At 54.3% G+C, this 8585-nt stretch overlaps 1 pseudogene; it reads left to right on the plus strand.

The window, feature by feature from the left end:
* Positions 1-7340: 7340 nt before the first annotated feature.
* Positions 7341-8304, plus strand: LOC112318043 (cyclin-Y-like protein 1; annotated as a pseudogene).
* The last annotated feature ends 281 nt before the right edge of the window (positions 8305-8585 follow it).

Consider the following 8585-nt stretch of genomic DNA (forward strand, 5'->3'; position numbering starts at 1 on the left):
GAATGTGATAAGATTTGGAGAGCACATGGCACGTGCAAGCATCAGTCTATGAATGCCTTGCCACCTCGAGGCAGGGGAGAATCCCAGAGCTGTGGGACGGTCGGGGAAGAACAGAGCCAGCCGGAGGGGCAGTGAATGGGGAAGACTGTGGAGGCAGGCGAGCTCCAGCTCTCCTAAAGAGCCAGTGAGGCATGGTCTGGAATTGTGCACAGAGACCTGATAGTCTTAGTGCGAAATAGGACAGGTTCCAGCAATAACTTCTTCCCCACTTCAGGCCACTTGTGTTTTGCAGGATTTTGCTACTGCTGTGCTGGGATGCTCAACCTCCTTTACCCCCTCCCCCACCACCTGTCCACTCTTTTTCCTGGGATTTGCTACTGCGCACCATAGGCTGAGGTCCCCCCTCTGTAAAACACCTGCTCATTAACTGGCCAGGAGAGGTGTCTGGTGAGCCCAGATTAGGGGAACCTAAGCTCAGAGAGGTTAAGTGACTTGCCAAGAATCACCCAGCAGATCAATTTTGAATCCAGAAACAGGAACCAGATGTCCACACCTTGCTCTGTGCTTACTTTGGAAGGTGGAGCGTGGGGCCCAGGAGGCCCCGATAGAAAAGCTGAGCTCCTCTGGGAAAGACCAAGGCCGAGAATTGTGCAGGCATCCCGTGATTTACGGGAAGGCATTTTTACAAGAATTCAGCCTTGAGGATGCCCCCGGAGTTTAGAAGTTTTCCATGTGAAGCAAATTTCTGTCATTTAGGAAAAGATGCCACATGAATGAGTTTAATGAATTAAGGATTTGGCATGAGCTGTGTCGAGTATCAAGTGACGAGGTTCCGTTCCCAATCCCACGTTCGGTGCTTCTCATTTCAGCCAAAATTGGCAAGAGTCAAGCTGGTTATTAAAGCGAAACCTGGAAACGGCAATTAAGTGCTCCGAGGGTTAAAAGGTTGACTCCAGTGGAAACGTGAATCATAAATTTTACTCACAGATATTCCTGTTACTCAGAGGCTGTGGGTCTTAGAGCAGTGTGTGAGGAGGACTCCCCACACGGGGCTGGGTGGGAGAAGGCACGGGTGGCCTTTGCGGGCCCCAAGCCTGGTGCTCTGTCGCACGGCAGTAGGGGAGAGGGCAGGCCAGCGTCTCCTGGGAAGCCTGCTGTCGCTCTAGTCCCTTCCCTGGAGGCGGAAGGCGTTGTGGGAGGCATCCTGCGTGCGCTCCCTGGGCACCTGTCAGAAATCGGCCGGGACCGAGGGGTATACCCTGGGATGCAGGAACTGGGTCATCCCCGAAACTAGAAAAACTGCAGGTAAACTTGATGACCTGCCCTGTAAAGACCCAACAGTTGCACAAAATGAATAAAACTAGGTAGACTTTATGCCTCCACCCCTCGAGCTGTAAGACGGAAATCACTCAATTCCCACCACATGGGGTGGTGTGAGGACTCACTGAGAGGAGGCAGTGGAGTGCCAGGCAGAGGGGAGGGGCCCTGACGGACCAGGTTGCTGCCCAGCTGTGGTGCCCATTGGCCCCCTGCCCGTGGCTCAGCGTGGCTGCTTTAGGGGGCTCTTCCCGTCCACCGGGGCTTAGCAGGACTTGTCGGCTTTTAAGAGGGCTCAGAGAAACCCTGAGGCCTACCCAAGATCTACTCAGATCATGTTATTCAAGCTGACATATCTTTGGAAAAGGGGGGGGGACAGTACTTGTGTTAGTTCTTTGTCCGAAAGCGGCCCCCACTTCAGAGCAGCCAGCAAGCAGGGCTGGCGCTCTGAGGAGAGTCAAACCCGCTGAGAATGGCTCTGTCTGTTTTCTGGTTAAACCTATTTTGAATCACTTGATATGCAGGTGGAGAAGTAGACAGTCTCAATGGATTTATTAAGGAGACTTTTTTTTAGCAGTGAAGGATTCTATCCCACTTTGTCCTTTCTGAGGGCTGTGTGCTATGAAAAAAGGTGCCCCAGAGGAGAAGCCACCGGGAAGGCGTGGCGGCCACCCGCCCCCTCTGAGCTGAGAGGAGCCAGCCCTGTCTGCATGTTTCCTGTCTTTGGAAAAAGTTAGGTAGCTAAGCATCTCTCTCCAAATTTACATGCAATGCAGTCACCCGGGGAGATGCTGTCTTTGCTAATAATCCAGCAATTAAAATGGAATGTGGCTGCTAATTAAACCTGCCACTCAGCTGAGAGATGGGTATTTGTTTTCAAGTGGAGCTGGATCTGATCCAGCCGGTCTTCAACAAAAGCTGAAGACCGAAGATTTGGATTAGAACGTGAGGCCCCGAGAGGAAGGTTACTCTAAATACCTGTAAGTTTTCTCCTTTTGGAAACGGACCCTAATACCAGCTCCGATCAATTAAAAGCTCAAACCAAATAAATCATCTTAATTTCAAACGTGTTGTTTCTGAGATGTGTTCTCATTGGTTCCTTCAGTCAATGTACTTTTTCCTCATTTAATTTGCAGGTAGAATGTTAATAATTTGAAATGTTCAGAGTTCCTTAGTATTAAACTTTCTTTCAATTTATATTTAACTAAAACACTTACCACTTAGCTTGGTATGTTAGCAGGGTTCTGAGGCTGCATGGTGTGCCATGGAGAATGCCTGCCCAAGAGGATTCTGGGCTTGAATTGTTTCAGTTGTCATATAATTAGGGAATTTCGAGTCAAGAAAAGGCAAGGAGTGGAGCAGGGTTGTGCTGGGCAGTTGTCCTGTGAGCCCACATCGCTGTGAGCTGGTCGGAACATTGGGACTGCTTCGGCTGGGAGACTCGTCTTGACTTCCGAGACGCTCAGCTGCAAAGAGGGAGCTGCGGTTGTGCGTGGGGTCTCTCCCTGCTCTTTGGTTGGTGAACAAAGGCGTGTGGGCGTCTACTGTCTTCTCCGTGCCCGGGGTCAGCATCGCTAATCTGTCACTTCACTCTTTTCCCTTGGGCCAGGATGTGCTCTGAAGCCCTGTTAACACCATTCTCAAAGCAGCCACTGCCAGTCTAATGGAGGGAAGACTCGAGTGAAATATAGTCGCCACCTCGGCTGTGGGACATCCTCTCTGAATGCCCGCCTGTGTGGTAGGACAGGTCTCAGAGCAAAAAAGAGAGGCGCGACTGTCAGGGATCAAGGCCATCCATAGGTGAAGGAGGCCGGCATCCGCCCCCTCCCCAAGCCTTGCTCTCACATGGGGCAGAGTGTGTGTGGGGGCCGGCCTCCCTACCTCCCAGGTCAGCCTCGAGGAGCCTTTGTCCTGTAGGCTTCTAATTCAGTGGGATGGAATGTTCTGGAGAAAGGGTGTCCTCACCAAATGCTTTACGAGACGCACATGAAGAGAATGTGGCAGGTAGGCTCCAGGCCACTGCTCACCTTCACCACCTCACCAGGGTGTGCGTCCCGGACAGAGCCTCGCACAGGAAGCCAGGCCACCACAACAGGGCAGGGCCACAGCAGGCCCGCAGGAAGACGGGGAGAGACTTGGAAGGAGACTCTTGGCTCCTGAACGGCCTCGTGGGTCCCCGGCCGCCTGGTGTGCTGCGTTTACGACTTGTGTTGAACCGCCGGCTCCACGGATGTGTCCCGCCCACACAGGCTTCCAGAGGCCCGTCCTGGCTGGGGCTCCACAGAGGGAGGCCTGCAGAGGGTCAGACAGTGTGGGCAGTCTGCACCTTGAGGTGCGTGAAGATGTGAAGGTGCCGCCCGCTCCCCTGTCTGGAGGACATTACTGAAGTATTCAGGGACGTGAAGGGGCTCCAGGAAATGGATGCAAACACTATTAAGATTAGAACTCTATCAGCTCCCGGCTCCCTGCCTTGACCCGTGCTGCCTGCGAATTCATCATCTGCCCTGCAGCCAGAGGTGCTGACTGCTCGGCCAGGTTGCCTGTCCCCGCTGTCCTCACAGCCCTTCGGTCTTTGCGTTCACACCTTCCTGCTCCTCACACACACAGGCCCGTGTGAGCCCCTGGCAGGTACGCCAGCCCGTGCTCCTGCTGGACCCCCCTTCCCGGACACTTGCTGGCTGCTGCTACCACTCGTGAGCCAACTCAAAGTCCCCTCCACAGAGAGGCCTTCCCTGAGCACCCCGTCCAAGGTAGCGACCTTCCCTTTGCACAGTCACTCCTGAGCACATCACCCCTCAGTCTTCTCAGCACTCGTCACTCTCTGAAATCGTCGCGTGTCACTTTTTCTCTAGCTTACTGTCAGCCTTCCCCTCGGAGAAGATGACTGGTGCGTGGCACGGGGTGTGTTCTCAGTATGTGATGGCCCAGGAAAGGGGCTTTGTTAAGTCTCCTAGGACCAGAGCATTGTTTTTTTCTTGGGTTTCTCCAGCTGGCTTCGCAGGATGGTGAGCGGGAGGAAGCAGCGTACTCTCCCGACGCCACTGCGCCAGAGCGACGCACGCCCAGCCAGGGCCGCCCTGCCCCTCCGCCTCTTCGGGGCACGATCCCAGAGCTGCCTTCTACCCCGGGGGCCGCTCTCAGGCCGGCCCCCCACATCGGGGCAGCTGTGCTGGCACCGTCTCCCCGCTGCCCGTGCTACAGGAGGCCGTGTTCACTCCTGGACCCCAGCCATGGGACAGGCGCTCCTGGGACCCTCTGCTCTGACACCGGCCATGTGTTTCTGCTCCTGCCCCGCCTTCTTCCCAGAACATGGGCTCTTGGATTCAAAAGTAAACAAATTCCCAGAAGCTCTGGGGTGCAAGAGAGGCTGGCCTTAGTCGTTTGGAAAGAGAGAAAACACTGAAGTCTCACCAAGAGACAGCTTGTTCTTGGCCAAGAGAACACAGTGTTGCTCTCTGACCTGCTGTGACAAAAAGTGAATGAGGGAAGGGAGGCCCAGATGGGAGACCTGTGGCCTGATGCAAGGGTGACCTCTCTGAGCCTCGGTGTTGTCGCCAGGAAATGGGTGTAGCAGCAATGTCTATGCCCAAGGTCGATTTCGAAGCGAAAATCGACCACCTGGAACGTGCACCACCTGGAAGCAGAAACACCCAGGAATGCTAGGGAGTGTCTGGGGACTGAGTGCGGCAGGTGGCCAGGTATGGACCATATCAACTTGGCTTAGAAAGGGTGAATCCAAGAGCAGTGGGGCAGAGCCCCCCTCTCTGCTCCCAGCCAAGGTCAAGGTGGGTCAAGGTGGGACTCTCAGGAAGCAGAGAAGCTCTGAGCGGGAGGGTCCGAGTCTCCCTTTCCTTGGCTCCCCTGTGCCTAACTATGCCAGGCATACAGTAGATGTGAGTGGAGAGAGACATGTGCTTGGCCATGAACTCCAAGACAGGGATGCTCAGTGAGTGCTGAATGAGTGAATGAATGAATGAATGAATGATTGAACTGAGAGTCATGGTGTCCCTGTCCCTGTCCTACCCCCACAGGGCCCCTCCACTTGCATGACGATTCAAATCCACGCCTTGGAGCAAGGGCAGGCCCTGGAGCACCACTGGGAACAGAGGGGGCTGAGCTGGGGAGTCCCTGCCACACTGTCCCAACACCCATGGGAAGTCACCAGGTTGGCTCAGGTCTTGCCTGGGCCTTCTGTACTGGGGAGAGGCTCCAGCCAACAGTCGCACCGTCTGCCAGTTACTGTGCAGAGACGTGGCCCCAGTTCACGGTCAGCCTGCCTCCGAGCCAGCCTGCCCGGCGGAGCAGGGGCCAGGCGGGGACCTGTGCGCAGGGACCAGCTCAGGGTGGTTAGACTCTCCTCCCCCAGTGTTTGCCTCCAGGAGGAAAGAACAGTATGAGAAGGGTAATTGGAGACCTTCTCTAAATGTTCTTTTGTTTTTGAAAGAGCAGAATGCCTGAGCGTGTACAAAGCGCTATTTAAATTTTCTTGTCTGTAGCATATACTCAAACCTATAATTATGGCTTTGAAAAAAAAGGATAATTATGAAAATTTCTGGGCTCATTAGAGACACACAATTGACATCCAAAATGATTTCAGTGAGATATGATGCTGGGATGAGTCTCTTTTAAGAGACCCAGAGGAAAAGAACTTTGCTTTTAAAAAACTCTAAGTTCTTTGTTAACCTGGAGTGTGCGGGTCACCTTGGGGGGCGCTTCCTTCCCCGGGAAGGAGGCACGGAGGCTGCCCCCTGCAGCGCCAGCACAGCTGGGCCCCCGGGGGCCAGGCCTGTTGGGCTTGGTGGGCTGTGATTCTCAGGGGCTCCTCACAACTGGACCCCTGCTCGGTGCGTGTCATGCTGTGGGGCCTGCCCAGGGCAGCTCAGGAGACTGAGAGAGAACCGTGGACCGATATGATGGGACTCTGGAGTCAGACTGCCCTGACTCAAATCCCTATGACGTCATCCACCAGCTGTGTGACCTTGGCACATCCCTTCCTCTCTCTGGAGTTCTTGGGCCATTGGGCCTGGAGTGCAGGTCTCTGGAAAGCCTCCCTGCTGTGCCCTTTCAGCCCCGAGGCGAGCGTTAAGATAAGAGCAAGGAGCTCTCCCAGTCGATCATAATGGAAGGGCAAACAAGGTGCACAGCTGGTGTGCCAGCAGAGCCAGTGGGGCACGGAGGCTGTGACAAGGGTCCCCAGGAGAGACAGACACCCTGTAGGCTTCTCCCAGGGCCCGAGAAATGGCTGTCTGCCATGCATCCTCAAAGGGTGGGGCTCACCTGGCCCCCCTCCTTTGGTCTCCCGGTGGCTCCCCTAAGGCCCGGGGCCCTGTACAATAACAGTGCGGTTGTCTCCGTTAGGAATTGGAAGCTTGGTGCCCCCCAGCTGGATGTAGAAGGTCACCATAGCTTTTACTCTGGCTGGAGAGTCTTGAGTTGACCACCTGTGGCCTGCGGTCAGTCAGTGGGGGCCCCGTGGGTGGGTCACAGCCACCACTCCAAAGAAGGCCCTTTCTTAGAACTGACATCACCTCGGCAGCCCGCGGCTAGAGTAAAGTCAGATCTTCCAGGAACCCGAGTGTTCCCCTAGAGTGTGTTGCTCTAATCAGCCACTAGAGTTTTCAGAGATAATGAAATGAATCATAAATGTAAAACTTAGAATCAAAAACTTCATTAAAAAAAGATAGACACCTATTTTCACAGCCTTGAGGTGAGGGAAGATTTCTTAGGATACAAAAAGCACTAAACATGAAAGGAAAGAATAATGAATGGGTTGTTAAAAGTGTGAGTTTCTGCTTTTCATCTTCAAACAATGCCATTAACAAAATTAATGGGGACAGACTAGGCACCTCGGGGGAGGCCGCAGCAGGGAGGGTTTGCGGCTGCTCAGGGCTGCCTGTGGTGCCAGTGGCCCAGTGGTTGGGGGAGGGGGCACTATGGAGCACGGGGGAATTGGGGCCTGGGCGGAGTGGGGGGCGAGCGGAGGTGGAGACAGGGACGAGGAGTGTAGGCACCCCTTAGGGAGCATGCTGACTTGTTGTGCGAAGCTGGGTGCCAGCCCCAAGCTGAGGCAGCACTGGGGCGGCAAGCCAGACTGAGTCTGAGATCCCTGGGGCAGTGGCTGGGGACATGGTGGCAGTAGCACCTTCCCCTGCTGCCCTAGACCCCGCAGAGTTGGATTTTGGAACCAGGAGGGCCACCACCTACCAACACATAAGCAACACCAGATCTTTGCAAGCAAACGCTCTGACCACCAAGGGCCAGCATAATTGTTCTGAACAAATCTCAAATGGACGTGTGAGAAAAGAGAAAGAACAACTAAACCATGGATCTCCAGGGCACCTCACCCAAAAATATAGTCCACGCTCATCAACATTCTAGAGGACAGCACAGGCAGCCAGCGTCACCTTAGAACCTCAGTGCCATGTGTGTGTGACCTCCGCGGTATGTCCAGGGCGTGTGACCTCCGCGGTATGTCTGCGTAGAGAACAGAGGTGCAGATAGGGCCTCGGACGTTTTTGATGAGAGATCACAGCCACTCACTCAAGCAGCAGCTCCAGAGGAAGACTAAGTGTGATTCCGAACAAATTCATTTTCAGATTTGTTCGTTCTCTTACTGACTGGAGAAGGATTGGTTTGGGAGCCGTTCTTCTTTCCTTCAAGGTCTGGGACCATCAGGCTGCATGGAATGTGGACGGGTGCCAGGTCCTCAAGGATGAGACAGTGGAGGACATGAGTGAGAGGGAAAGGCACTTTTTGAAGATTTATGCCAAATACTACTTTGACCTTCACTCCTTAGCAGATGCAGCACCTGCCTGTTGTATTTGGGCCTCTTAGCGAGGAGAGAGCTCAGAACCTAGAGCCACTTCCAGCCTGTGAGGACAAGGACCTGTGTGGAGCTGCCAGAAGATGGGCTCCCCCGCTGATCATTTCACCGGCTTTCAGCATTCTGAAGCCGTCCTCTCTCAAGGGAGAACTGAGGGGCTGTAACGCTGTGAGCCCCCCATCTACAGGGACTGGAAAAATACCACCTCCCCTGCTCACCAGCCAGCGAAATGAGTGACAGACATCACGTTGGAGAGACTTGTGGACAGCGAGGGCTGTGCCTGCGGGAAGGAAGGAGCCTCGTCCGTGCAGCACACTCACTGTCCTTCACAGGACGGAGTTACAAAAGCCACTCCAAAGCAAAAGCCCCGGCCCACACACAGACGTTTGCTGGCAATGCAGGCTGGTAACTGAACTATGGGAGGTTTTTTCATTGCAGTTTAAAT

This window comes from Desmodus rotundus, chromosome 10 (genome assembly GCF_022682495.2).
Source record: "Desmodus rotundus isolate HL8 chromosome 10, HLdesRot8A.1, whole genome shotgun sequence".
Taxonomy (NCBI): domain Eukaryota; kingdom Metazoa; phylum Chordata; class Mammalia; order Chiroptera; family Phyllostomidae; genus Desmodus; species Desmodus rotundus.